Consider the following 27093-nt stretch of genomic DNA (forward strand, 5'->3'; position numbering starts at 1 on the left):
GATTGAATGGATCTCTTCCTAAGGGTGGGTAACCACAGAAGAGGTCTGGTCGACCTAGAAACGCGTTGGAAATAAACTGCAATTTATTTCTATTCATCTGAATCCTGTGGATTCCTTATCAGCAGTGCAACACATACGCATTTCTCCTTTCCTGTTTATTTTGTGTGATTTTAGTTGGAAAAAAAGGCTTTAAACTTGTCAGTTTTGATGACGAGTATGCATCCCACAGGATTTAGATGTATAGGCTATTGGATATCCACTAAAACTACTTTTGTGTATGTGGGCATTAAATGTAAAGCCCTTACTCTTGTTTTGAGTTAGAACTCCTAATGATCCTATTATTAATTCATTTAATGATCATAAGACAAAATATTTGGATGCATGAGTTGCTCTTGAATGTCTAAAAACTAAAAGAGGCCAGCAGGTATTGTAGTACAAGCACGATATCTGGAGTCAGGCACCTTTCAAACATCAAAACTTGTATGGTAAATTGGCAAACACTAAGGCCTTTGCTTAAAATTTAAACATCTTACAGATGATTAATAGATCTTCAAACACCTATCTACTGCATCAGAAATTTGAGTCAGCAATTCAAAAAGTCAAATGGTGAAGTACAAGTCAGGCCACAAGTGCATTTGCGCTTTGAATGTTTTTAATTAATATTCTTTCTAATTAATAAATAATAAAATCTTTTGATTGCCTCAGTATGTATTGATATGATCAGAATGACATGTTGTTATTTTATCCGATATATATAATAAATGTCCAGATATTAATGTTTACTAGAATTCCTTGCATATTTTCCAAAATAATGTCAGTATAGAAAACATAGAAAAAAGGAAAGAGACAGATGGAAAAGAAGAGGACGAGAGCGGACCGTTATAAAAGACAGGAGAGGTCATATGGTCCCACAAAGGCTGGATTAAAAACATTAAAAGAAGAAGGCCAGAATGAGACAGTATAAGAAAAAACTACTCAAGAGGCTTAATGAAACCAGGGTATAATTACAAGAAGAGCTCACGAGGCACATGTTCTGGGGTCCCCTTTATTTTGGACTTCTAGAAGTACCTCCATGATGACTTTTTGAAAAAAAATACAAATTTAAAACAATTTAAAGCACTTACCTCTTTGGAAAGTGAGAAAGCCCACAAGCAAAGATATGAATTAGCCCCATATTTTGTTAGACATCATATAAAGCTAATTTGCCTTAAAATGTCCTGGATATGGCGAAACTCCTTCCATCTTTATGATTCAAATATATTTTCTATTTTTTTCACTGGTAACATTGGAAGACTTGTGTGGATCACATACTCGGACAACTTGTTACCACCTATTCAAATGGGGAAGACCAAGTTGGAATTGTTCCCTTTCTCCAAGGGACCCATATTTTAGTAAAATACATCAAAATCAACAAAATATGTTCATATAGTCAAATGTATTTAGCAAATCGTATCCATGCAGCGTATCACAAGTTTTAGGAAATGCTCAGAGCAAGAAATACTCACCTAGTGGCTAAAATATGTCAGATCAATGGGGGTCCGACACCTGGCACCCACCACAGTATACAGGGTGAAAAACCACAGGTCCTGTATAGTGGCCACTCCTGAATACTGAAGATCAGCTCCTATTCAAAATATGTACGAACCTCAAAATGATACCAAGAAAAAACAAGCACTCACATCTCTTCATTACTGTTAAAGAAGTACTTCCATCAAAGTATGTATCCTCTTAATATATTACAGTCATCATATTATATAGCACTGTGTACTTACAATTGCTCATTTCGCCCTTCTACCTAGCTAATTCCTCCCTTTTCCATTAGGTCTATGATATTACGACTGGTGGGGGACACAGAGCTGAGGGCTGAGGAGCAGCTTTGGTCCGGGAGGTAAGTATAGATTTATGCAGTGCCCTGGGGCCATGAATAAGGGGTTGATCAGTAATAGAAATAGATAGTGATATTAAAAACATCTATGAAATGAAAAAAGAGACAGAAAATGGGTGTGAAGAATAAAAGAATGGCCTGTTCCTTGGGGTGTTAATTATGACTGTAGTTATTCCTTCTAATCATGTTTTCTTAACATTTCTATCTGTTCTGTGAATTTTCATTACTCCATGACTTTTCCTTCTTGGTGCTGTAATTTCCATGTTGAAAAGTGTATGTTAAACCTCCAACACATGTAGATTAAAAGAATTCTTCATTAAAATAGTTTGAAAAAAAAATCAGCCATGCATTCAGACAGATTCTGGATTCACACCTGGAATGTATTTAAATAAGCACTACCATTAAACTTTTTATTGGATAAACCTGTGTGAATGTATATTTAATGTAAGGAAATGTGCATTAATATAGTCACTAAATGCCGTCTTCCCGGTATCCAGGGCCGCTCCCATCCTCTTTTGGGTAGCCTGACTGCTATTCCGACTTGGCAGCTAGGCTCTCTGTGTGAGCTAGAAGTCACTTTTACAATGTAAACCTATGGAGTGTCAGAACCAGGCTCCCTAGGGTTACATTGTAACAGCAACATCGAGTGTAAGCTGGCAAGTAGGAATAGTCATCACATGACCCAGAATAGGACCGGAGCAGCGCTGGAAACCCACGATAATTGGTGAGTATATAAATGTACCTACACTACACTACATATTCATTTATACAGGTTTAGGCAATAAAAATGTTCATGGGAGGGCATCTTTAACATATTACTTGACTAAAGAATGGTTTTAATTGACTGGTACTTGAGATTTTTGCATCTACTTTGTGTTTAGAATTGCTACAATATTGACTGCCAGATTCCTACTGGAAGTGTGAGATATTTATTGGGAGTAATTAAAATTTGTTTTTCATGGTCTGCTCACACATCTGAGATACCAATGTCCTTTGTACTAGTATTGGCAAAAGTGCTCTGAAGGCATTCAACTCTCAGCAGTTTGCTATAAAACTGGATTTAATGGCTTTCTAACTGGTATTTTTCCAATTGCTTAGTTTAATGGATGCAATTGTCTGGTTAGAAAAATGTCTGCTTATAACGTTTCACTGACTGCAGATATATCTAAAAAAACATTCTATTAGATGTTGTAAAAAGTTATACAAAAGTAGAAATAAGCAATTTGATTTGTGCTGCCCTGGTTCAGCACCATTGTTGTCCTCCATGGTAGCTGGGTTTCTCTTTTCTGCCCAGCAGCTTTGGTGTTTATAAGGCCCCATAATGTTATGACGTTCAGGAAGCCAGACCGAGGTTGCAAGGCTCAGAAGTGAAGATCGGCTGCCACAGTGGACTCGTCTAGACCAGACCCTACTCTAACTATAAGTTAATGAAAGTAGAAACCTCAGCACCACAAAAAAGAAAGTAAATGGGACTGTAGGTCTTGCTGCAGTGTTATTTTGCTACATCCTGCCACATTTCCTGGTTCCCGGCACTTCCTATACACAGATGTCCTTGACAAAGACTACTCCAGATCGAAACATTAGACTATATCTGTTTTGACTCCTTGCCGGATCAAAATAAGTAACACTGCAGCAAGACCTACAGTCCTATTTTCTTTCTTTTTTTGTGGTACTGAGGTTTCTACTTTGATTAGTCTAGTCTGAAGTTGATTAGTCTAGTCTGTCTAGTCCCTTCCTCGAGCAAACTATGTTTAAAAGTACAATACTGCTTGTGCTTTTCTGAGCATAGATGGTATCTATTAATGTGACCATTAAAAGAAATACCTCTCACCTACTGAGGTTGTGCAAGTGGGGCACACTCCATAAAGCTCGTGAAAAATTGCAGGTGGGTGCAACTGGCCTAGTTGGTGTGGAAAAGTTTTCCAGGGAGAGTTCCCACAGAGCATAATCAGACAGAGAAAATCCAGGTAACTGGCGCTTCCAAAGGCAAAAAATGGATCATTCACCAGAATTCATAAAAATAAAAATTTATTAAAAACACAACGTGTTTCGGCTGTATCCAGACAGACTCCTGAGGAAGGCTGGGTACAGTCAAAATGCGTTGTGTTTAATAAATTTTTATTTTTATGAATTTCAGTGAATGGTCCATTTTTTGCCTTTGAGAGCACCAGTTACCTAGATTTTCAATGTCCTATAAGTTAACGCTGGTATAAAAATGAAGGGAAAAAAATCATGCGAAAGTCTAAATTTTAGAATGAGGTCTTCAATAACACATATGGGTGTAATATTCACATGCCCATATAGCTTTGGCCATATAATCTAAGTAAAGTAATAAGTAATAATTCACATAAAAAGTCATTTTCTTAAAAAAGTATATTAGGAAGGCTTAATTTCTGTCTTTGTATGTCATTATTTTAAAAGTAAGAGCAATCTGGATCTCATCCATTAAAGTTGCATTATATAAAGGTCACCTTTGTTGTTGATGAACAGTCATTAATACACTAGACACTCTGGCATCAGAAAAAGAGATGATGGCGCTCTGGAACATAATGTATGTAAAATTGTTTATTACATTTTACAGAGGGAAGACAAGTTTTGGAAAGCAGTCAAGACATTTTTAAGAGAAAATATTTGGCTGCCATGCACTTTTCTGAAACGTCTGTCAGGTTAGCAGCTGAATATAAAAATACACATAGATGAATTATACATAGAAAAGTTTTCTTGTAAAGTCCAGATTCAGAGAACACAAAGAGAAAGACAGAGATGGAAGATGAGAATCCAAATCGTCTTAGCAAAAAAAAGTGGCCTTAGCAATAAATATTCTACTCTTGGGAAAATTGGGGACATTGATTTGTTGCAGCATAAAAAGAAGAAACTTTTATGTTCACATATTCAGTATTTGATCAGTGTTTTACATGAGTATTTGTAAGTCAAAACTAGGAGTGGAACAATCAAAGGAAAATTATAATAGAAACACGTCACCACTTCTGTATTTATCACCCACTCCTGGTTTTGGCTTACAAATACAGATGTAAAATACTGACCAGATACTGAACGTGTGAATGTGGCCTTTGTCCAAATGTAGTCCAATAACGATGCTATACCAAAAGTGCAGCCCAGTTAGGGTATGTGCACACGATCCTTTCTGGCAGCGCTTTGAACGCAACATACTTGTGCTGCATCCAAATCGCTGCACGCAGGTGAATCCGCATGTGTTCACTGAACACATGCGGATTCACCGCATCCTATACATTGCACTGATAGAATTTCTCTTGCGGAGATTAGCGTCTCTGAAATTAACATGCTGTGGTCTGTGAAGACGCGCCGCATGTCTGTCTCTGCGGGTGAGCCGCAGGAGCACAGAGACACATAGTGGACATGGGATTTCTTGAAATCCCATCCACTATGCTCTAACATCTGGCCGCTGCAGATTGCATGCAGCGCAACTGTGCTGCATCCAATCCGCAGCGTTTACTGACCGTGTGCACGCACCCTTTCTGTACATACAGTATGTCACCTATTGATTTTCATTGTTGTAATAATATAACAATAAGAATAAAGTTATACATCCTTTTGCTATCCTCATTATTTAACAGTATAATTAACTATTTTTAACCTCTTCCTGACATTCCAATTTCCTTTTTTGCATTTTTGTTTTTTACTCCCCTTCTTTCAAGGGCCATAACTATTTTACTTTTCTGTCTATATAGATATATAAGAGATTGTTTTTGCGGGGTGAGTTCATTTTACCATATAATGTACTGGAAAAATTTAAAAAAAATTCCAAGTGGGATGAAATTGCAAGAAAATCCCTTAATTGTTTTTGGGAATTGTTTTTACAGCATATATTGTGTGGTACAAATGGCCTGGCATCATGATTCTAGAGATCAGTACAATTACGGCAATACCAAACTTGTTCAGAGTATCCATTATTTTGGTTGATAGAGCTGTGTAAAGACTTATTTTTTGCCAGGTGAGCTGACTTTTTTTATTGATAAAATTTGGCAATAAATATGACATATTGATTGCTTTTTATTGCATTTTTTTGCAACATTGCGACGACCCAAAAACCAAAATTTTAGCGTTTTGAATTTTTTTATGCCATTTTTTACGGTATTTACCAATCAATTTAATTACCGTATTTTGCGGATTATAAGACACACTTTCCCCCCCAAAATTTGGGAGGTAAAAGGAGGTGGGTCTTATAATGCAAACTTTTACCTAGGGGGACGGCATCGGATCGGGGTCCCAGATACAGGAGGTTGGTGTCGGCTGCGATGGTAGCGGGGCAATGCTGCGGCCCCGTCCTCAGAAGTCAGCGGTGAGTGGAGGCGAGGTTCCCTATCCTGTACATAGCCCTGTGCTGTGCTTCAGCAAAATGGCCACCGGAGCATGCACAGATTGAGACTTCGGGAGACAAGATCTCGGGACGAGATAATTTAGCGAAGTTGGCAAATTTGAATCTTAAAAAGTCTGCTCATCTCTAGATAACACAGATTTGTTGTAATTCATTTTCTATCTTAATTCAGTAAAACCTTATTATATATGTGATTTATTTTAAAATTTAAGTAACATCCACCGATCAGGCATGACAATAAAACTTGTGACAAATAAAGGGAGTAACTGATTATCTTGTGGCAACAGCATCTGTCAGGGAGTGTAAAATATTGTCCAGAAAGTGAACAGTCAGTTATTAAGTTGGATGTGCTGGAAGCATTGAAAATGTGCAAATATAAGGATTAATGAGACTTAAGGATCCCATGAAATTTAGACAAATGTCCAAACCAACCAATTTCAGCTTATTTAATGTATGTGGGGCTCACGATTGTCACCCAACATTATTTCGAGGGACATAAATATCAGGAGGCTGGAATTCAACAATAGAAAACTTCTGCATTGTGTTTGCATGTGCTATACATTTTGAATTTTTCCTTTATACAGTTTCAGATGGTGTGTTTCTCAATAATTTAGACACAGTTTGCTTGTATGTATCACACATCTTTTATTCATAACTATTAGAACATTTTATGATGTGGTTTTGATTAATTCAAAACTAGTTAGAATTTAACCTTTCCTCTAAATTGCAATTTGTACTGAAAAAGTTCACTGATATTAAGCTAATTCATAATTTTAATATTTATAAACATACATATAATATATTTTTAGCAGGTGGATTGCTTAGTAGTAGTATGGGAGCCAAAATTGACATGAAATTATGGTGGGCAATTTCTCTCATCACCTAATAAGTATGTTAAATAAGTATATGATCAGTCATATTGCGAGCAGACATCAAGCTTCTCTGATTTCATGTTTCCTCAGCATGAAACGCTTTGTGGTCATGTCCTTTACCAGCAAACACATCTGTGGAACAGAACTGTAATCATCATTGTGGTCTTACAAGAATTTCCAAAACAAAGATCAGCCAACAACAAGTTTTCTGCATCTAGTGGGATGTGAATTATCATCATAATGTATATACAAAATAAATACTACTTCAATAGAAATATTTTTTTTTAGGATTTAAAGATATGTCAAGATTTTATGATCTACATTTGAATTATATTTATCAATTATTGTGAATTATTTTTTTAACTCTCAATATTGCTAAACAATTGGAATTTGACCTGCAAATTAGAATATGATACATGTACCAATTCATCAACTCCACCAAAACTGCACCTTATCAGCCCAACCTTACATGGTAGATCAATTTTCAAGATCTACTGCACAATTGCTGTCTCTGTGCCTCTTCCAGTGGTACTGGTTTTAAGAGGTCCTTAATTGTGGGGTTTCTACTCACTTGGGTGCGATGGGAGGCAACCACGAAGCATGTTCCTTTAAATGTCCATGTTGTGTTATTACTTTATAAACCAAACAAAAGCAAAAGGAATACAAACAGCCTTTAGTTCAGGCAAAAACAAAGTAAAGAGTCCTTAAGGCAAAGTCTCTGGTTAGCCAGTCCTGTGGGCACACAGACTGGATAGCATCCCGTTCACTGGCCTCAGTCGGGAGACCACAACACACATGAGGCCTTCTCCTTCCACACACACAGACCATGTGCCAAACAACGGCTTCCATTTTATATCTTAACCACACCCAGAGGTGAGGTATGTGGGTAGCTAGACCCGCCCACCTCTCCAACTAACCGTAACCCGGCCCCAGGTACACCAAACAATCCTCTTAGTGCCTACATGCACTAGAGCAACATTCCGGGTTACATCACATCACTGTGATACATACCTCCCATCAACTATGTGTCCGTTAGCCACCTTACATCATATAGACAGGTAGAAGAGTAGAAGTAAAGAGCCTTAACACGCTCATTAAGGTTTTCCAAGGATGGCAGTAGAAAATGTGCTGGATTAGTGATAATCAGGGCTGCCTTGGTGGTTGATCTGTAGAGTGTCATGAGTTTGAGAGAAAAAAATTCTTGTCGTAAATATTTATTCTGACTTAATACATTAGATTTCTGTTATCAAATCCCAAAAATTTGGGATGGATCTGCCAATAATCGAATGTCTACGAAGGCTACTAGACAGTCTATCCATGTTTAATAGAGGAAAAGGGTATATATTGAACAGAATAAATTAAATGGCATTCATTTTTCAAAATTTTCTTATAAAATGAGCATTGATAACTGACTGACACCATGGTCTAGTCTAAACTTCCATATAAAGAGACTGAAAATGGGTTACACTTTCAACTACAAAAGACAGTTTGTTGATCAAACATTTTGTTATTGTACCATAATAATCAATATAAATAAATACATGTAAACTCTGATGATAAAAACATTCAGCTCTACCATCAAACGCCAGAAGTATAACAACAGAACTGTAGAAAATAACATTATAGAGACGATCAGATCTTTTGAAATTCAAGTTCACCAGGTTTTGCAAGTTTTTTTAAAATTTGGTTCGCAGTGAATAAAATTGCCAGGAAATGAAGGAATTCCAATTGCCCTGACATATTCATAACATTCTGACATCTCCTTGAACTGTGTACAACTCCTTTTAATCTCTTTAAATGTCTTTAATGCAAACACAGCTTCAGTAAAGGATAATCACTAGTAACCAACAGCCAATTTAATTACACTGTGCACTGACAGAGTTTTAGTGTTTTTTTTATTAAAAAAGGTAGAGAAATTATCCTTCCTAGTCATTTGTGATAAGAGACTGCTCTGTGCAGAACACTCACTCAAACTGATGGTGTTGCTGGTAGAGGTAACATCATCCTGCTGTGCCTGAGATGAGTGTTGTGCCTTATATTTGATAATGCCCTCTGCCTTTTCCCCCACTAGTATATTTGCCAGAAGCAATGGAGGCCACTTGTGGCCCATGTCTGTTAGTACTGCTGCGCCGGAAGCTGGTGATGTTGATGCTTCTGCAGCTTCCACATTCTTAGCCATGGAATGTTTTTCTTTTCTTTTACACTACCTGATCCATTGCTACTGTCACCTTTTCTTTTACCATACGTTTTGTGCAACACTGTAATTCATTTTTGACAGTCTGTTTTAACCCCAATTATTCAACTCATGCCAAAAAGATCATAATCAGAAATGCTAGGTAAGTAGGTACAGCTACAGAAATCAAAATGTGGCAGCACACTACAGTATATGTGTGGAGTGTATGGTTGTAAAAATGGACTAGTAAAACAGGTGTGCAAAATCAGACATGCGCAGTTAAATGTCTATTATTTTTTTTCAACAAAATTCAACTTCTTTCCAAAAAAAATGACATAATAAGAAATATTAGGCAGGCACATATCCAAAAAAGCAGCACCTGTATTAGAGTGGTGTGTAATTTAAAATTTGGCAAGTAAAACAGATGTGCAAAAAAATTTGTTTGCGGCACGCACACTTTTGTGAAGTAGATAGTCACAGTTAAATGTCTAGATTTTGGGGGACTTTTTTTTTTTTTTATAAAGTAACCCATTTATTCCCGTCTTCACAAAATAATTGCACAAGAAATCCAAAAACCCAATTAAGCTATTAAGTCTCCTCTTAACCTTCTTTTTTGCAAGCTAAACATTCCCAGATCCTTTAACTGTTCCTTGTAGGACATGGTATGCAGTCCGGTCACCATCCTGGTAGCTCTTCTGTGAACTTACTCCAGTTTTTTCAATGTCTTTTTTTAAATTGTGGTGCCCAGAACAGGACACACTATTCCAGATGGGGCCTGACCAAGGAGGAGTAGAGGGGGATAATTACTTCCCATGAGCTAGACTCTATGCTTCTCTTAATATATCCCAGAACTGTGTTTGCCTTTTTTGCTGCTGCATCACACTTTTGAATCATGTGCAGTCTGAGATCTATTAGTATACCCAAGTCTTTTTCACACGTGCTGTTGCTTAGTTCTATTCCTCCCATTCTGTAGATGAAATTTTTGTTTTTTTTGCCCAGATGTAGAATCTTGCATTTCTCCCTGTTACATACCATGTAGATCCTTTTGAATCCTTTCTCTGTCTTCTCTAGTGTTAGCTATCACTCCTAGCTTTGCTTCATCTACAAATTTGATTATTATACCTTCAGTTCCCTTATCTAGATCATTTATAAAAATGTTGAGCAACACTGGAGCCAAGATATTTTCTATTAATCTCGATTGTGCAGTGAGAATTAAATTTAGCAAAATCTCCCATCCTTCTTGAACATTTCTGTCCTTTAAAACATCCAGCCATTGGAACTTTCCTACTCTCTTTCTGAGTTCGCTAAAATCTGCCTTTCTAAAGTCCAACCTTAAAATCTGAGTCCTCGCAGGTCTTCCTCCTCTTGTAACCCAAAATTTGAGGATAGCATGATTGCTACTTTAAAAGCCAGCTGGGACTGAGCTATAGGAGACTATTTAGACAGGCTGGTCCTATTGACTTTTTCCTGATTGCTGCGAATGGCTGACCAGTCTCTCCTTATACACACGCAGGAAGAGACTTGTCAATCAAGGGGAGTGGCAGGGGAGAAGTTGCTGGAGATTCGTCTATTCAACTAGTCTCCCATGTGGCTAGATTCCCCGCAACTTTTAAAGTATTATATTTTTCTGACATGCCACAGAATTTCAGAGCTAAACATAACTAGCTGTAATCATGTAGCTAGTGTCTGATACATGCTGCTCGTGGATCAGGCAGCATGGATGAACTGTCAGAGTAGTCAGGTTCCCTTTAATATATTAACAATTATTACTGTTTGGAGCCTACAATAAACCACTTTATTAATGATACAACAATTTATTTATTTATTTATTTTACTCACTTATATAGCGCCATTAATTCCTTATCACTTTACATACATTATCGGCACTGTCCCCACTGGGGCTCACAATCTACATTCCCTATCAGTATGTCTTTGGAATGTGTGACGAAACCAGAGAACCCAGAGGAAACCAACGCAAACACGGGGAGAACATACAAACTCCTTGCAGATTTTATCTTTGGTGGGATTTGAACCCAGGACCCTAGTGCTGCAAGGCTGCAGTGCTAACCACTGAGCCACCATGCTCAGTGGTTAGCACTCATTGGTACTCTAAGAATTGTATCCCAAAAAAACCTTCATAGAGGCAACTGGAGATGACTGGATCAATTGAAATTGAAATTTGCTGGCTTCTAATCGATGACCCAATGGTGTACTGACCACCACTTTACAAGGTGTGAAAATCCAATTTATAAACTGATATGCTATTACATAGCTGCTGGGCATTTTGGTGAAATTGTATCGGCAACTTTTTTTGTTTTTCGAATCGTGTACGAATTTTCATGTAACCACAAATTGCAGGAAATTCAACTCAAACTCGATCCCGAGCAGATCCATTCCCTCATCTCTAGAGACCACTTTGAAAATGAACCATTTAGTCTTATATATGTTACAGATGACCATTAAAATTACCATAATAAAAGTGTAGAGTTTCATTCTTTTACTTCTGTAATACTATTTGTTGCGTACAGCTTTAAAAAAAATGATGCTAAATAATAGCAGATGTGTGTTAATGAATTAATTGTGACTGTAACACCGCTAATTAATTTGTGAATATTTTCACCTTGCACATGCTCATCATTAAATAGCACCAGCATTTTATTCGAAAATGGCTGTGTTTACAAATGGGAGTGAGGAGTATGATTCTCATGGAAGATCAGCATATATATCGTGCTTTATTTCAGCTGCTCATGATTAAAAGAACATTACCTGTGCCTCGAGAACCACTGAATGAGCTATGCTAAATTGGTTGTTTTCAGTTATGTGATTAATTGTACTTCTAAACCATATTTTAGTGTGCTTTGTTTTTCTGTCCCCAGTCATCTCATATTATTAAAGAGAAATTCTGCATATCTCTCCTGGAGTCCAATTAAGGATTTGCATCATGACTAGATTTTTCACTTTAATTACTGTATATAAAGTAGGTTTTGACTTATCTCCTTATTTATCAAACTATGTAGAAGGAACAAAATTCATCAAATAAACAGATATGTGTGGTTATAATTGCAGCTTGCATCGGGTGCGTAGAAAGAAAATATGAGGGTCCAAAATTCATTATGTAGAGCATAATAAACATGTGAATAATTAAACTGTTTGTAAATCATTGGTGTGGCTGGAGTAAGACTAGAAAAGATATCTCTGCTTTTGATCACAGAATGGATTTTTCTTGATATTTATTGTAAATGTGAGACAGAGTATGGAAAGCGAGCCAAGTCTGAAGAAACCCAGAAAATAAGACTAAATTAGCCCTTTGTTACAAAGATATGCTAAATCCAGGGGATTTGAAAATTATTTAATTGTGCTTGCTCATGGTTTGGCCAGAAATACCTTCCACTCTTCCACTCAGACATTTGTCTTGGGAACTAGTGCATTGTGGGAGAAACTCATCCCTTTTCTTTGAATCACAACATTTTATTACTTCGCCCACAAGCTTTGAGCGGTTGCTGATTTTATTACATTGATGCACGGAGCATTTACACCGTCTCAAGAGCCTTGTTACATTTTCTGTGATGTATTTTTTGTAAAATAAACAATACGTGTTACACCAGCTATGCATATGACGCGCCCCTGGGCCTGTGTCGCGCTGCGTTGCGCACGCGGGAGCTTACCCGGAGCCGGATCTGTTTAGGGTTGTAGTCTCGTGGCGGTGACCCGGTCCGTGCCCAGGGAGTCAAACTGGACGGCAGTCTGTTAGCGGTAGAAAATGGTTGATGACTACGCCACCCGTTGAATGCAGCCAGGGGGCTGCTGCTGCAGGGCAGACCGCTGAGGCCGGTGGAAGGATGGTGCAGCGTGATAGTATAACCCCCAACGGGAGGGGTATGGCCTCAGGGTAGCCGACGTGGATGATGGGGGTAGCAGGAACCACTCAGAGACGGTATGGTAGCGTTCAGGGTCTTTACTGGTAACAACGATAGACCCTCCCGGAGTACTTGCTAGCGAACGGGGCCTGGTCAGTCCTTGAGCAGATGGGATCTCCCCTGGCCAGGCGTAGTTGTAGGCCTCCCAAGCTGACTGTACTCTTCTGGCTACCTTGCTAGAAGCTGATGTAAGTAGCCCACGTCCCTGAGTGTACCGTGTGGTGCTCACCCGTATGGCCGGTGACTCGGGGCCTTCTAATGGCTTCCGCTCCACGATGGCGGTGCTGGTCCCACGCGTGTGACCGGGCCTTCGGGCTTCTGGGCCAGGGGACCTGAAATCCCCTGCCTGACGGATTCTGCTGCTGGGTAGAAGTTAGTCCCCACAGCCTCGGACTCCGGGTCCGGTAAAGAATCTTCTTAGTCAGGGCGAGCTCTTTAGCTGCCAGCCCCTGACTCCTTGTGACTCTGCTGCTTCCTATGCTGCTCTTGTCTCTACTCTTCCTGGACTCACTAACCCTGCCTCAGCCCCGGGTTTATACAGGGGAAGTTCTTCCCCTCCCAAGGCTGGGCAGGAGGTGTGGCATGCACAGGATCCCTGACCAAAGGACCTCCCACCTGCTCTCAGACGTAATATCTCTATCACTGTGACAACCAGACCCCTGGGGTGTCACACTCCCCCCTAGTGAAATTTAGTACTCCGGGACTAAACACTTTTTAGAAAAATATAACAAGGTATATCAAAGAACAATAAAATACAATAAGGAAACACAATAAGATGGTCACGGATGTCCGCAACCGGGTGCAGTCTTTGAAGAAAAGCAAAGGTGTCCATTTCACCAACACAGGGAGACGTAACCAGGTAGGGGTCTGTCCTACCCCGAGTCCTTAACAGTCTCTAGTCCATCCTGGGTTACGCTCCAACTATATACAAAGGATTCCCGGTAAATCCACCGAAGACTCCTAAAAACAACTAGAAACACAAAATTACACACAAGCAACAATAAACAGGTAAACATTGTAAAACAACTTAAACATTTAGATCCTCCAACGTGCGGGTAACTGGCCTCTAGTGGCCCTAGTGGACCTACGGAGCTGACTGTCTGGCCCTGAACTACAGGGTGTAGGAGCTGTCAAGGGTAAACTGGGCAGCTGTCTACCGGCTCTTTGTCTCACTAGGGGTACGGCAGGCTCACTATAAGCAGAGGGTGGATTCTCCTGTTCCGCTTGGGTGGAGTTTTCTGCCTCCTGGACCGGCTGCTCTTCCAGCTCTACCCGTTGCTCCGTAGGTTCTTGGGATGATGGTTGGAGGAAGGTGAGTACGGGTACCACAACTGCACCATTGACTTGAGTCCAAGACCGAGGGAAGTCCCCGAGCACGGTACTAACCATATCTTCCCTTTCTTCCACGGGTCGATGGTCTTCCTGTTCCTCCTCAGGGTTCCTCAGTTGTTCCGGGCACTTCTTCAGGTGGTCCCGGGATACAATGGCTGTGGTTTCCCCTCCGTCTTTACTGATGGTACAGACCTTCGGGTTCTCGTGGCTTGAGGGCAGTACGGTGTACGGGTCCTTCTCCCACTGGTCGTCCAACTTGTGGAGCCGTCTCTTCCTCTTCAAGACCTGCTCTCCGGGTACCAGGGGAACAGCGGGAGCATACTGGTTGTAAGTCTTCTCTTGTCTTTCCCTAGCCTGACAGAGACTTCGCTCCACGCTCTCCTGTACTTTCCGGTACTGCTGCTGCCTCTCTGTGTCCCAGTCCGTTTCTGGTGAAGTGTCCTCGGGCGTCAGGACTCCCATTTCCAGGTCAACAGGTAACTTACCAGGTCTTGCCCTCATTAGGTAAGCCGGGGTACAGTTGGTGGAACCTACCGGGATGTGGTTGTATAGGTCCACCAGATCGGGCAACTTCTCAGGCCACAGACTGCGTTCTTCCAGGGGCAACGTTTTTAGAAGATCCATTACCACCTGGTTCATTTTCTCACAAAGTCCATTAGTTTGCGGATGGTAGGGTGTCGTCCTTATCTTCCGGCAGCCATACAGATTGCAGAATTCCTGGAAGACCTCCGCTTCAAAGGCAGGTCCCTGGTCCGTCAGCACTTGGTCCGGGTACCCGTGTGGACGGCAAAAGTGCTGCTGGAAGGCTCTAGCTGCTGTTCGAGCCGTTAAGTCCTTGACGGGGACGACAACCAGAAACCGGGAGTAATGATCCACGATGGTTAACGCGTAGACGTAGCCACTTCTGCTGGGGGTCAGTTTTACATGATCCAAGGCTACCAGTTCCAACGGTTGCCGGGTGACGATGGACTGCAGGGGAGTCTTCTGGCTGGCCCGGTCCTTCCTTCTCAGATTGCACGGGCCACAGTCTCTGCACCACTTCTCGATGGTTCCCCTCATGCCTACCCAGTGGAACCGCTCGCGCAGCAGGAACTCCAGCTTTTTCCACCCGAAGTGTCCAGCTCCGTCGTGGTATGCCTCCATCACCATGGCTGCGTCTCTTCATGGCACCACTACTTGCCAGAGTAGTTCATGCGTCCTGGAGTTAACCATTCTGCGGCACAACTTCCCCTTGTAAAGGAACAGTCGACTCTTCTCTGCCCATAGTTGTTTGGCTTCCTCTGGAGCGTCTGATTCCAGGCTAGCCTCCGGGCGAGTCAGCATCTCCTTCACCAGTCGGACGGCAGGGTCGCTGTCTTGCGTTTCCGCCCAGTTGTAGTGAGGTAAGGGGTTCAACGTAGCAGCCTGCTTACTCCTTACCCGGTGGGAATACTGGATAGTCCCATGACGGTGGAACGCAGGGAGTTCAACTTCTTCCAGTCCCTCCGGATCTTCTCCTCCGTCCGGCAGGTTGGGCATCCTGGACAGGGCGTCCGCGTTGGTATTGGAGCGCCCTGCCCGGTATTTAATTGTGAACTCGTAGTTGGACAGACGGGCCATCCACCTCTGCTCCAGGGCACCGAGTCTTGCCGTGTCCAGGTGTGTCAGCGGGTTGTTATCCGTGTATACGGTGAACCGGGAAGAAGCGAGGTAATGCCTAAAGCGCTCGGTGACTGCCCATACCACGGCCAGGAACTCTAGCTTAAATGAGCTGTAATTTTCGGGGTTCCTTTCGGTGGGTCGCAGTTTTCGGCTGGCATAGGAGATTACTCGTTCTCTCCCCTGCTGAATCTGGGACAGTACGGCTCCTAGCCCGATGTTACTGGCGTCGGTGTAGAGGATGAAGGGCTGGCTATAGTCCGGGTACGCCAAGATTTCATCCCCCGTGAGGGCCATCTTCAGCTGGCGGAAGGACTCTTCTTCTAGCTTTTCCCATTTGAAGGGCGGCTTCTGGTTCTTGGCCTTCCGGGACTGGCCTATCAGGAGGTCCTGCATAGGTGCTGCCTTTTTGGTGAAACCGGGAATAAACCTTCGGTAGTAGCCTACCAACCCTAGGAACTGCCGCACTTCTTTTACGCTGGAGGGGCTTGGCCATCCCTTAATTGCGGTGATCTTATCGGGGTCGGGAGCCACTCCGTCAGCGCTCACCACGTGTCCCAGGTATTGCACCTTTGGTTTCAGGAGGTGACACTTGGAGGGTTTCACCTTTAGGCCGTAACTCGCCAGAGCTTCGAACACCTCCGCCAGGTGTTTCAGGTGGTCCTCATAAGTTTTGGAGTATACGATGACATCGTCCAGGTACAACAGGACCGTCTCGAAGTTTCTGTGGCCCAGACAGCACTCCATTAATCGTTGGAAGGTTCCTGGGGCGTTGCAGAGTCCGAACGGCATGCAGGTGAACTCGCTAAGTCCCATCGGGGTGGTGAATGCGGTCTTCTCCCGGTCCGCCTCTGCTACAGGAACCTGCCAGTACCCGCTAGTGAGATCCAAGGTAGAGAAGAAGTTAGCAGATCTTAAAGCAGCCAATGACTCCTCTATCCTTGGTAAGGGGTACGCATCCTTGTGTGTGATACGGTTGATTTTCCGGTAATCTACACACATCCTCATGGTGTTGTCTTTCTTTTTGACTAAAACTAGTGGGGCTGCCCAGGGGCTACAGCTATCCCGGATTACCCCAGCCTCCTTCATGTCTCTAAGCATCCCCTTGGCGTGTTGGTAATGTGCAGGGGGTACGGGTCGATACCTCTCTTTTATGGGAGGATGATCTCCCGTGGGGATGCGGTGTTCTACCCCCTTGACTCGCCCGAAGTCTAACGGGTGTTTACTAAACACTCTCTCATACTCTTGAACCACCCGATAGACTCCTTGTTTCTGGTGTGAGGGAGTGGAGTCAGTACCCAGATGTAGTTGCTGACACCAGTCCTCCATGTCTTTCTTAGAGCCGTTACCTTCCTCCGGGTGAGATGGAGGCAAGGGTTCCACAGATTGTATAGAATTTTGATTAGTGGTATATAATTTGGCTAGCGTGGCATACCGGGGCAGGTACACTTCCCTCTCCCCGATATTTATTATGCGAACGGGCACCCTCCCATGGCGTACATTGACCACCCCCCGTGCTGTCAAAATGGTGGGCCTACTGTCTGAGTAAACTGGTTCTACCATTGCCTGGTAATCTCTACCTCTCAGACCAATAGCTGCCCGGCACCAAATCATCATTTCACTTTTTGGGGGCATGGCAATAGGAAAAGGGTCACACATTCTTACGCTACCAATCTCACCGCCGGAGAGTTCCACTTGTTGCCGTTGCATCAGTGCCCGGATCTCTTTCTGGAGCACCCGCTGCTCGCCGGAGCTGGCATTCTTGGCAACCTGCTGTAAAAGGAAAATCACCTCTGCAAGACAATTTTCAATTACATTAGTTCCTAGAGTTATTTTTGGGTGACTCTCATGTTTGTCAATATCTACAATGATCAGTCCCTGTGCGGCCAGTTCGACTCTACCAATTTTGATGGTCACCTCTTTAAATCCGATCTGTGGCACGGGCTGACCATTGCTGGCGATGATACTCAAGTCGTCGTCAGGGTAGCGGGTAATATCCGAGTCATTCCAGTACTGCTTGAAGAGCACGTACGGGATGGTGGTGACCTGTGACCCGGTGTCCAGTAGGGCACTCATGGGAATGCCATCCAGTACCACAGGCAAGACTGGACGTCCTCCCACATATCTGTCGCGCCAGTTCGATGGGCCTGGTGATCTTTTTCCTGGGGGTTGGCCCTCTACCCCAGGTTGTGCCCGTTTAAAGAACAGTACCTTTCCATATGTCCGGGTTGATTGCAGCGGCGGCAGATGGGTCGTCCGTCCTCGCTGTATCGGTCACTGGGTCTTCCTCTGGCCGGTGGGGTCCTCCTTGGTCGACGCCACGGGATGTCCTCCGGTCCGGATGCCAGCTGGATCTTCCCTGGAGTGGAAACCTGTAAAGACTGCACAGTTCGGGTTAGCGCAGCAACGCTTTTAGCTAGCTCTTGGACCTGATGGTGTAGGTCTGGAGCCGGGTCATTGTCCAAAGCCTGCGCATCAGCTCCCACAGGCCCTGCTGACAAGGGCGCCGCCTCCTGGTAGTAAGTGGTAGTGGGGCGTCTGTGGGTCACAACGCCACCTGGTGCCGGTTCTCGGAGCACCCGGATGGCTCTGTCCTTGAACTGTGCAAATTCTAGATGAGGGTCCTGTAAGGCCATTGCCCGCAACTGGGTGCGGTGGGCATTGCAATATAAACCCTCTATAAATTGTTCGGTCAACAGCCTGTCCTCGTTTCCCACTCCATTAGGGTCGGTCTGCTTAATGGCCCTCAGGGCCTCTTGTAGGTTGAGTGCATAGTCCCTTATACTCTCATGCGCTCGCTGCTTGCACCCGTAGAATCTAAGTTTAATCTCGGCTGAGGTGCGGGTATCAAAGGTGTCCTTCAGCCGGGTTAGTATCCCTGCGACAGTCTTCCTCCCAGGTGGCCAGGATTTTACTTCCCTTTTGGCTGCCCCAGTTAGTTGGGCCACCAGGATGCTCACTTTTTGCTCTTCTGTGAGGGGGTACACCTGGAAGAGGCTATCCAGCTTTTCTCTAAAGTCATGCAGGGTATGTGACTCCCCTGAGTACTGGGGTAGCCAAGCTGCTCCCGGGATATAGGGCATGGTGAAGGGCATAACTGCAACAGCGGTAGCGCTGGCGGGGGTTGAGGCAGTGGAGCTCTCCTCCGTATCCGACATCTTCCTCCCCCCTAGTGGACCGTGGCCTACCTTGCGATGATCCTGTTCCGTAGGCCGCGGCTCCGCAGTGGATCGTCAGGGTTGAGGACCTTCCGTCGCGCTCCTGTGACGTCGGCGTCTGCTGGGCTCCTTCCAGGACCTTACGCAACGTCCGGACGTGAGGCGGGGCTTCAGTTCTCGCGCGCTTTCGGAGTCCACGCCCCTCTTCTTCCCGCGCGGCGTCCTCAAGATGGCGTCCAATGGCGGGAAAACTCCACGGATGGCGGGAAGAAGGCTGAAGATGGCGCCGGATGGCGGGAAACTTCACCGATGGCGGGAAGAAGGCTGAAGATGGCGCCGGATGGCGGGAATCTTCACCGATGGCGGGAATCTTCACCACTGGTAAGTTTGAACAGTCTTTGCTTTTCAGGCACGCAGTACCCGGTGGTTGCGGGCACGTGATCCTGCCGGCTACGCCAAAGTTGACGCGCCCCTGGGCCTGTGTCGCGCTGCGTTGCGCACGCGGGAGCTTACCCGGAGCCGGATCTGTTTAGGGTTGTAGTCTCGTGGCGGTGACCCGGTCCGTGCCCAGGGAGTCAAACTGGACGGCAGTCTGTTAGCGGTAGAAAATGGTTGATGACTACGCCACCCGTTGAATGCAGCCAGGGGGCTGCTGCTGCAGGGCAGACCGCTGAGGCCGGTGGAAGGATGGTGCAGCGTGATAGTATAACCCCCAACGGGAGGGGTATGGCCTCAGGGTAGCCGACGTGGATGATGGGGGTAGCAGGAACCACTCAGAGACGGTATGGTAGCGTTCAGGGTCTTTACTGGTAACAACGATAGACCCTCCCGGAGTACTTGCTAGCGAACGGGGCCTGGTCAGTCCTTGAGCAGATGGGATCTCCCCTGGCCAGGCGTAGTTGTAGGCCTCCCAAGCTGACTGTACTCTTCTGGCTACCTTGCTAGAAGCTGATGTAAGTAGCCCACGTCCCTGAGTGTACCGTGTGGTGCTCACCCGTATGGCCGGTGACTCGGGGCCTTCTAATGGCTTCCGCTCCACGATGGCGGTGCTGGTCCCACGCGTGTGACCGGGCCTTCGGGCTTCTGGGCCAGGGGACCTGAAATCCCCTGCCTGACGGATTCTGCTGCTGGGTAGAAGTTAGTCCCCACAGCCTCGGACTCCGGGTCCGGTAAAGAATCTTCTTAGTCAGGGCGAGCTCTTTAGCTGCCAGCCCCTGACTCCTTGTGACTCTGCTGCTTCCTATGCTGCTCTTGTCTCTACTCTTCCTGGACTCACTAACCCTGCCTCAGCCCCGGGTTTATACAGGGGAAGTTCTTCCCCTCCCAAGGCTGGGCAGGAGGTGTGGCATGCACAGGATCCCTGACCAAAGGACCTCCCACCTGCTCTCAGACGTAATATCTCTATCACTGTGACAACCAGACCCCTGGGGTGTCACACATATTTTTTCTTCTAAAATCCTTGCGTACTTTCTATGAGTCATCGGAAATAAGGAAATTATGAATAATTTAACATCTAGAATCCTAGCTTCAGCAGCTTACAGACACTTAGTGCCCTATGATGTGTGTATTATGATATCACAATGTATGAAACAACACACTTTGTTTTTAATAACTCGGGAAACCATCAAAATAAATTAAGGACTACGGCAAGTTTACTTTGCATTTTTTTCTTCTTTTTTTTTAAACTAATTAAAAAAAGTGGTTGCAACATTTTTAAGAAACTAGGAAGAGATATTACCCTATACCCCATTGTGATTTACAAGAATTCTTTGTGTTAAATCTTCTGGGCCTCCCTGCTGTGCCCACAACTGGTTTCATTTAGAATACATGTAAATATTTTTGTAATAATCTTAGTCCAAGAATGTATCAATTGAATCATTTCGACGGCCTGTGGAACACAAATGTTACATGCCAAGGTCATTTTTTATCCAAATTTGAAGATGTTTTTTTTTCTACTTACAAAGATGCAATTATGAATAAAGTTCATTTTATTTTAAGTTAGATTTTCAAAAATGTAATTTTAATAAAAAGATATTAGTATATTGCAATTACCAAATTACACATACACAAATTAATTAATAAATTAATGTAATTTTGGTCTTAAAATGGTAATATTTATCATCAGCATTTATGGTCATAGGTTGTGTTTTGCATTGCAATTCCAAGTAAATGGAGATGTGATGCAATACCAGACACTACCTAACACACGAGTGGAATAATCTGTCAAATAGGGAGCCATAAGATTGTAATCTTAATTTTTTTTAAAGCATCTACCAGAAATCACAGGAATTATAGTTTGTGATAAATCTGCTTGGATTTTGACTGGTGTCTTGCTTAGCCTTAATGTAAGCAAAAAACCTCAGCAGCAAAATGATGGTGGAGAACGAAGATCTTCATGCAATAAGTGAACTTTTTATTTTGATCCGGCAAGAAAAGGACTAACGTTTCGACTGACAATGGTCTTTATCTTTGTATTGTAGAGGAACCGGTATATGGCAATTGCAGCTGTGTGTAAGCCATTGCTTAGCCTTAAATCATACGTTATTTGTCATTGGTTTGCCATTCAGAGGTCTAGCAAAACTAAGTGACCACCACTCTTGTAGGATGTATATTATGGGCTTTAATTGGAATTAGTTGGCTTACTTGTAATCCTATTGAACTGAGACAGAGCAAAAACTCAACTGCTCTAATATGAGTGTTCCAGGTTTAGTGGAAAACCTAAGGCCGCATTCAGACATCCGTGTTTGTTCGCGTGCGCAAAAAAAAGGTACGAGTGTCATCGATAGTTTGGATCCAAGTGTCAACAGTTTTGGGTCAGTTTTCCAGTTTTTACCAGCACTATTTTATGAATGTTTTTAACGTATGAATAAATAAATTTCAGAGCTTTTATACATTTCAATGTTAATCATGGACAGACCACAGATCATGGCACTGATACGATCCATGTGCTGTTCGTGAATTTCAAGAACCCATAGACTTGTATTAGTACTTTTCATCCGTGATGCCCATAAAAGATGGACATGTCTCTGTGATTTTTGTATGGACCCACAGTTTGCGGTAAAAATTTGATACGTGAACATCTCTATAGACTACAATGAGTATGCATTCTATCCATAAAAATCACAGAAAGAACATGTACGTGAAATACGGATGATTGAATGAGGTCTTTGTCATATTTTATGCCTAGACAATAAGGCTAGGCTAAACATAGATGGAATTAGAGAGAGAGAGAGAGATTTCTCTCTTCCAGAAGGAAATTATTTTGAATAATTTTTCCCTGGGGGGCATTGTCCCAAAGACTCTATATCATTTTAGTTTTTGCAAGTAAATTAAATCTCTTTCATAGGGAAGAAAATAAAAAAAGAATCAGAATTAGCTCTATAAGAATAGTATAAAAAGTTAACTGAAGCAAATAACTTTTAATGGAGAGTAAAATGCTCTGAAATTCATCTAAAGACAGAATAGGGTTTTCGATTGATGGTCTTGGCCACAACATGCCAAGTTAGAGCAGGTTAAAAGGGACTTAAGTTATCAGGAATGAGAAAAGTACTCATGAACTGATACTGGTTTAATCAGGGTGCTGATATAATGTGAATTAAAAGTCAAAACTGAAAATAATACAAGTATCTATTCCTAAATCACCATCAATCATGAGTCTCAGTAATCGAATAATTGTTTTTATGTTTCTCATTTCTTTGCAAGGGCTGAATATTAGCTCTATACTGTATTTATCGCTTCATGTTTTACATAAATCATAGCAAACAGCATCTTCAGCTGACATTTCTCCTGCATCATTTATCAAACATTTCCAAGGTATATCAAGTACTTTGAGGGAAATCCAATCCAACCAACCAACTGGGGGTCTATGAGTGAAGTTCACACAGTAGTGCCATGCAGCGAATGTGAAAAATGAACTCAGCTTCTCCAGTTTTTTTCAAAATGAAATACATTTTATCAGCTTTGAACTTCCTTTAGCATATTAATGTTTACTGGTGGTTTTTAATGTAATTAGTAAATACAAATGACATAAATAACTTCAAAGAAATAAATGTCAACAGAAGTTCTCTCAGCAGGGGAGTTTACAAAGCCTTGTATTTATTAGATCTAAAACTGCTCTATTTCCCATGTATCGACTAATAGGAGTAGTTTACAAAAGAACTTCCGACATAGACTTGACCATTTTACTGTAGCTGACGTGAGTCTTTGTATGTTGTCGTTGGCCGAGTAAGATAAGTGGTCAAAAATCATTGTCTACTGTCTTGTGTTGCTTGTAGATCTCATAAAAATAACTGATGTAAAAAATTAAAAATGCTTGGAAATTTCTTAAAAATAAATAGTATGTAATTATCCCCCTTGTGAAGGTTGAATTGATAGTATACAGCAATGCATTCTTGAACAGTTCTTAGCCAGTAAAGTATCTGTCAACAGAAGTCATGAATTGATGTACATGTTATGCTTTATATTCTATAAAGTTCCAGAAAGGTTATGTCTGAGAAAAAAAAATCGCTGCATGCCAGAGTTTTATCCAATATTCAGATTGCACTTGGCCATGTAAGTCAATGAGTCCATGGAAAACATCGGACTGAATCTGAGTGCAGTCCGATTATATGACACGCCCCCTGGGCTGTGGGGTACACGGTACCCGGGCCGGTCGATGCTGGGGAATGTCACAGTGGCAGTGACCCGGTCCATGACCCAGGGCGGTCAATAAAAGGGTAAAGAAAAGGGGAATGAAGTAATAGGGGAATGAAGTTTTTAAAGATAATGTTCGTAACGCCACCTGTGGTATGCGGCTATATAGGGTCGCCGCTGTGGTGCAGATCCTCTGGAGCTAATGGTGACGCAGCAGAGTTGGTACAGCTCTCCACAGGCAGAGCTAAGCCCCAGGGCAGGAAATAGTGATGTTATAAGGTGCTGTGTAGTGCAGGGCTGGTGATGGCGCAGCAATTATTCAAGGACACAGTGGGGTGCAGTCTTCAGATTTTACTCACAGTTATCACGCTGCTCCTGGTTACAACTGCCAGCTTATAACCACCCACGTCGTCCTGCGTTCACCAAAAAAGGGGTTCAGCAGCTCTCAGGTATTTCAGGAGTACTTAAACGGGACCCCATTATATGTTCCTTCCTCGGTCGTCTTCCTGCGCTGGCTCTCACCCTCCTGCCTTGCGCCTCACAATCAGTGTCCCAAGCCAGTAGCCTCGGATCTTGTCGGGCACCGTGCAGTCCCCTGGACCCTATGTGGCCACCTTTTCGGCGATGTAATTGTGGTAGTGGGCAGCTAGTTTAGGGGCCGGTCCCCACTGCGGCCTGATCCCTCCACGACCGTGTAGATTCGGGTGAACGGGTGGCTTCTGCACTCACCATGCCTCTAGGATCCCCTCTGTCTCTGGAGCCTTCCCTCTGCTCCCGTCCTCTCTCAGTCTTTCTTTCCTGGGCCTCTCAGACTAGGCCCTGCTCCTTTATCCACTCCTCCTGAGCAGAGCTCCTCCAGAGGTCCTGCTCCCAATTCTCTCTCCTCTGAACTCTCTCCTCAGACTGACCTGACTCCTTCAAGATGGTTCCCTTCTTATACTCCTACTGAAGGTGCTCCCCTGATCTACTTCCTCCACCCACACCCACTACATGGTTCCCCCTCTCTTGGTTCACCTCCTTCAAACCAGGGACAGGGCTCAGCACTGTACGCATGTATCTTGCCCCGACTGCTGGTCTGGAATGGTGTAGTGTTGGATGCAGGTAGGTGGGTCCCGGGCAGTACCCCATCCTTACCTGAGAGTGGGGCACCACACCTCTGGGTGAGATGCAGTACCTCTGTGGCGACTGAACCCACAGGGGTGCCACAACCCCCCCTGGTTAAACACATCACGTCCGCTTCTGGAATAGAGCAAAAACACAGATGTTTTAGACATACAAACTTTTTAGATGCATCACATGGAAGGACAATACACAACTTTTTCTTCCCTTTATGGGAGGCTCTTTTCTTAAACGTTACATGTTTCTTATCAACTTACAAAACATTATAAAACCTTCTTCAATAAAATTTTCTTCACATATATAATACATTTGTCATATAAAACATTTTTCTTAAAGCTACAGTGAGATCCATAACCGGGTGTCCATCTCACTGATGAAGGTGCATCATGAGCAACATGAGGGACCCATCTGAAAACCCTCAACGTAGGCCCTGGGCATGGCTGCAGGGCATAGGTGATCCAGCTGTTGGACCACGTCTTCGGCCACGCCAAACGGGCTTTTGTTCAATGGTCTTTTTATATAAAACCAACAAGAAGCACTTTAAGAAGTGCAAACTATTTACAACGGAAAGTTTTTAGCTGCTCACCGTCCACAGGCTAAGTGTCCTTGTAATTTTTCCGGGTATACTAACACATGAATAAACTTTTATAACACTCACTCGATGATTATTACTATACCCTTCCGGGTAACTATTTACACATTTCTAGACTAACATTTCAACAGTGGTGCTCCCTCCTGGGAAGCACCTGTCCACTATAGGCTGGCCCAGCCGGGTCATCAGCCTCAGACTTCAGAGACATGTTCTCCTCCTCCTCCACTACCCTGTGTACATGGAGGGCATACCATCCACGTGGTCCCTTATGCCGGGTATAGATAATACGGTCACCAGGGTAGAGGTCCCGGCCGGGATGTCCTTGCTGGAGATGGGACTCCACGTCCCGCCGGTTCACAAAAAAGTCTTTAGCTAATTGCGGCTCCCTTATGAAGCCCCATCCGGCTTTCAGGTCAAACTTAACTACAGTCCCTTCTGCACGGGGACTGGGTGTGGCCGGCTTTACCTTGCGGGCCCGGGCCTTCTCCTCCATATTGCGGGCCTCCATCCGCTCCCACCGCTCCTGTCGCTACTGGCATTCTGCTTTCAGCTTCTGCAGCTCCGCTGGCACTGTTCTTCCCTCCAGAGGGCCTCAGTCGCGGTCTCCCTCAGGAACCCCATGAGGTTACCCTCCTGATTGTCCCACCAGAACTCTTCTCCTCCCTGGCAGACAACCAAGGGTGCAGGCGTGGGTAATAGAAGGGCTTCCTGCTGGTCCTCGAAAATGCGGACCAGTCACACGTGGGGTGCCCGTATACCCATGCGGGTGTGGTGGCAGGGGGTTCCTGTAGGGGCCCAGGAGCAGATTGGAATTGCAGGCGCCTGGGGCAAGGGGTTCCTGTAAGTTGCCCAGGAGCAGGTCGGCGCTGTCAGCGCCCGGGGCAGGGGTGTCATCGTTACCTGCTCCTTCACTGCTTATCGCCTCTAGGTCCAGAGGAGGCTCCGCCAGGGCTGGGGCACTGCTGGTGGAACACAGCGTGGACTGCTGCCAGGTCAGCAGTTTCTCCAACAGCTCCTTCTTCCAGCTTGCAACGGCAGCCTACTGGGCCTCCTCCATCCGCCGGCACAGCTCCTGTAATTCATAGCAGAGGAAGCCGGTATCCTCCAGGGACAGCTTGGACACAACCTCCTCCAGGTTGAGGGGTGATGGTGCAGGCTGCAGGCCACAGGCCGGAGTCTGGTTCGTGTCTCCTTCCATCGTGCCTGCCGGGTGCGGTCTGTCTGCACCGCTGGAGGCCCTGTCCTGTCTCCAAGGTTTTTCTTCTCCTCTCCCCTTTCTGGGGCAGTTCCATGGCTGCTTGCTGTCGGCCACACCTGGGGGCGGCTTCCCCAGACCGATGGACAAGTCTAGGTATATGGCCACAGGTGCATGGGGCGGGCTCCGCTTTTGGCGCCATTCTTGTACCCGGCCCACGATG

At 44.0% G+C, this 27093-nt stretch overlaps 1 long non-coding RNA gene across 1 annotated transcript in view; it reads left to right on the top strand.

Moving 5' to 3' along the window:
- The window catches only part of LOC141258052 (uncharacterized), a 384140-nt gene that overhangs the window by 213413 nt on the left and 143634 nt on the right, over nt 1-27093 (top strand). Inside the window, exon 3 of the long non-coding RNA XR_012318181.1 lies at nt 1823-1888. This is a non-coding gene — a long non-coding RNA (uncharacterized lncRNA). The remainder of the gene's footprint in view (nt 1-1822; nt 1889-27093) is intronic.

The sequence above is a fragment of the Phyllobates terribilis genome, unplaced genomic scaffold (assembly GCF_046119375.1).
Source record: "Phyllobates terribilis strain yellow unplaced genomic scaffold, ASM4611937v1 Scaffold_3__8_contigs__length_932513732, whole genome shotgun sequence".
Lineage (NCBI taxonomy): Eukaryota > Metazoa > Chordata > Amphibia > Anura > Dendrobatidae > Phyllobates > Phyllobates terribilis.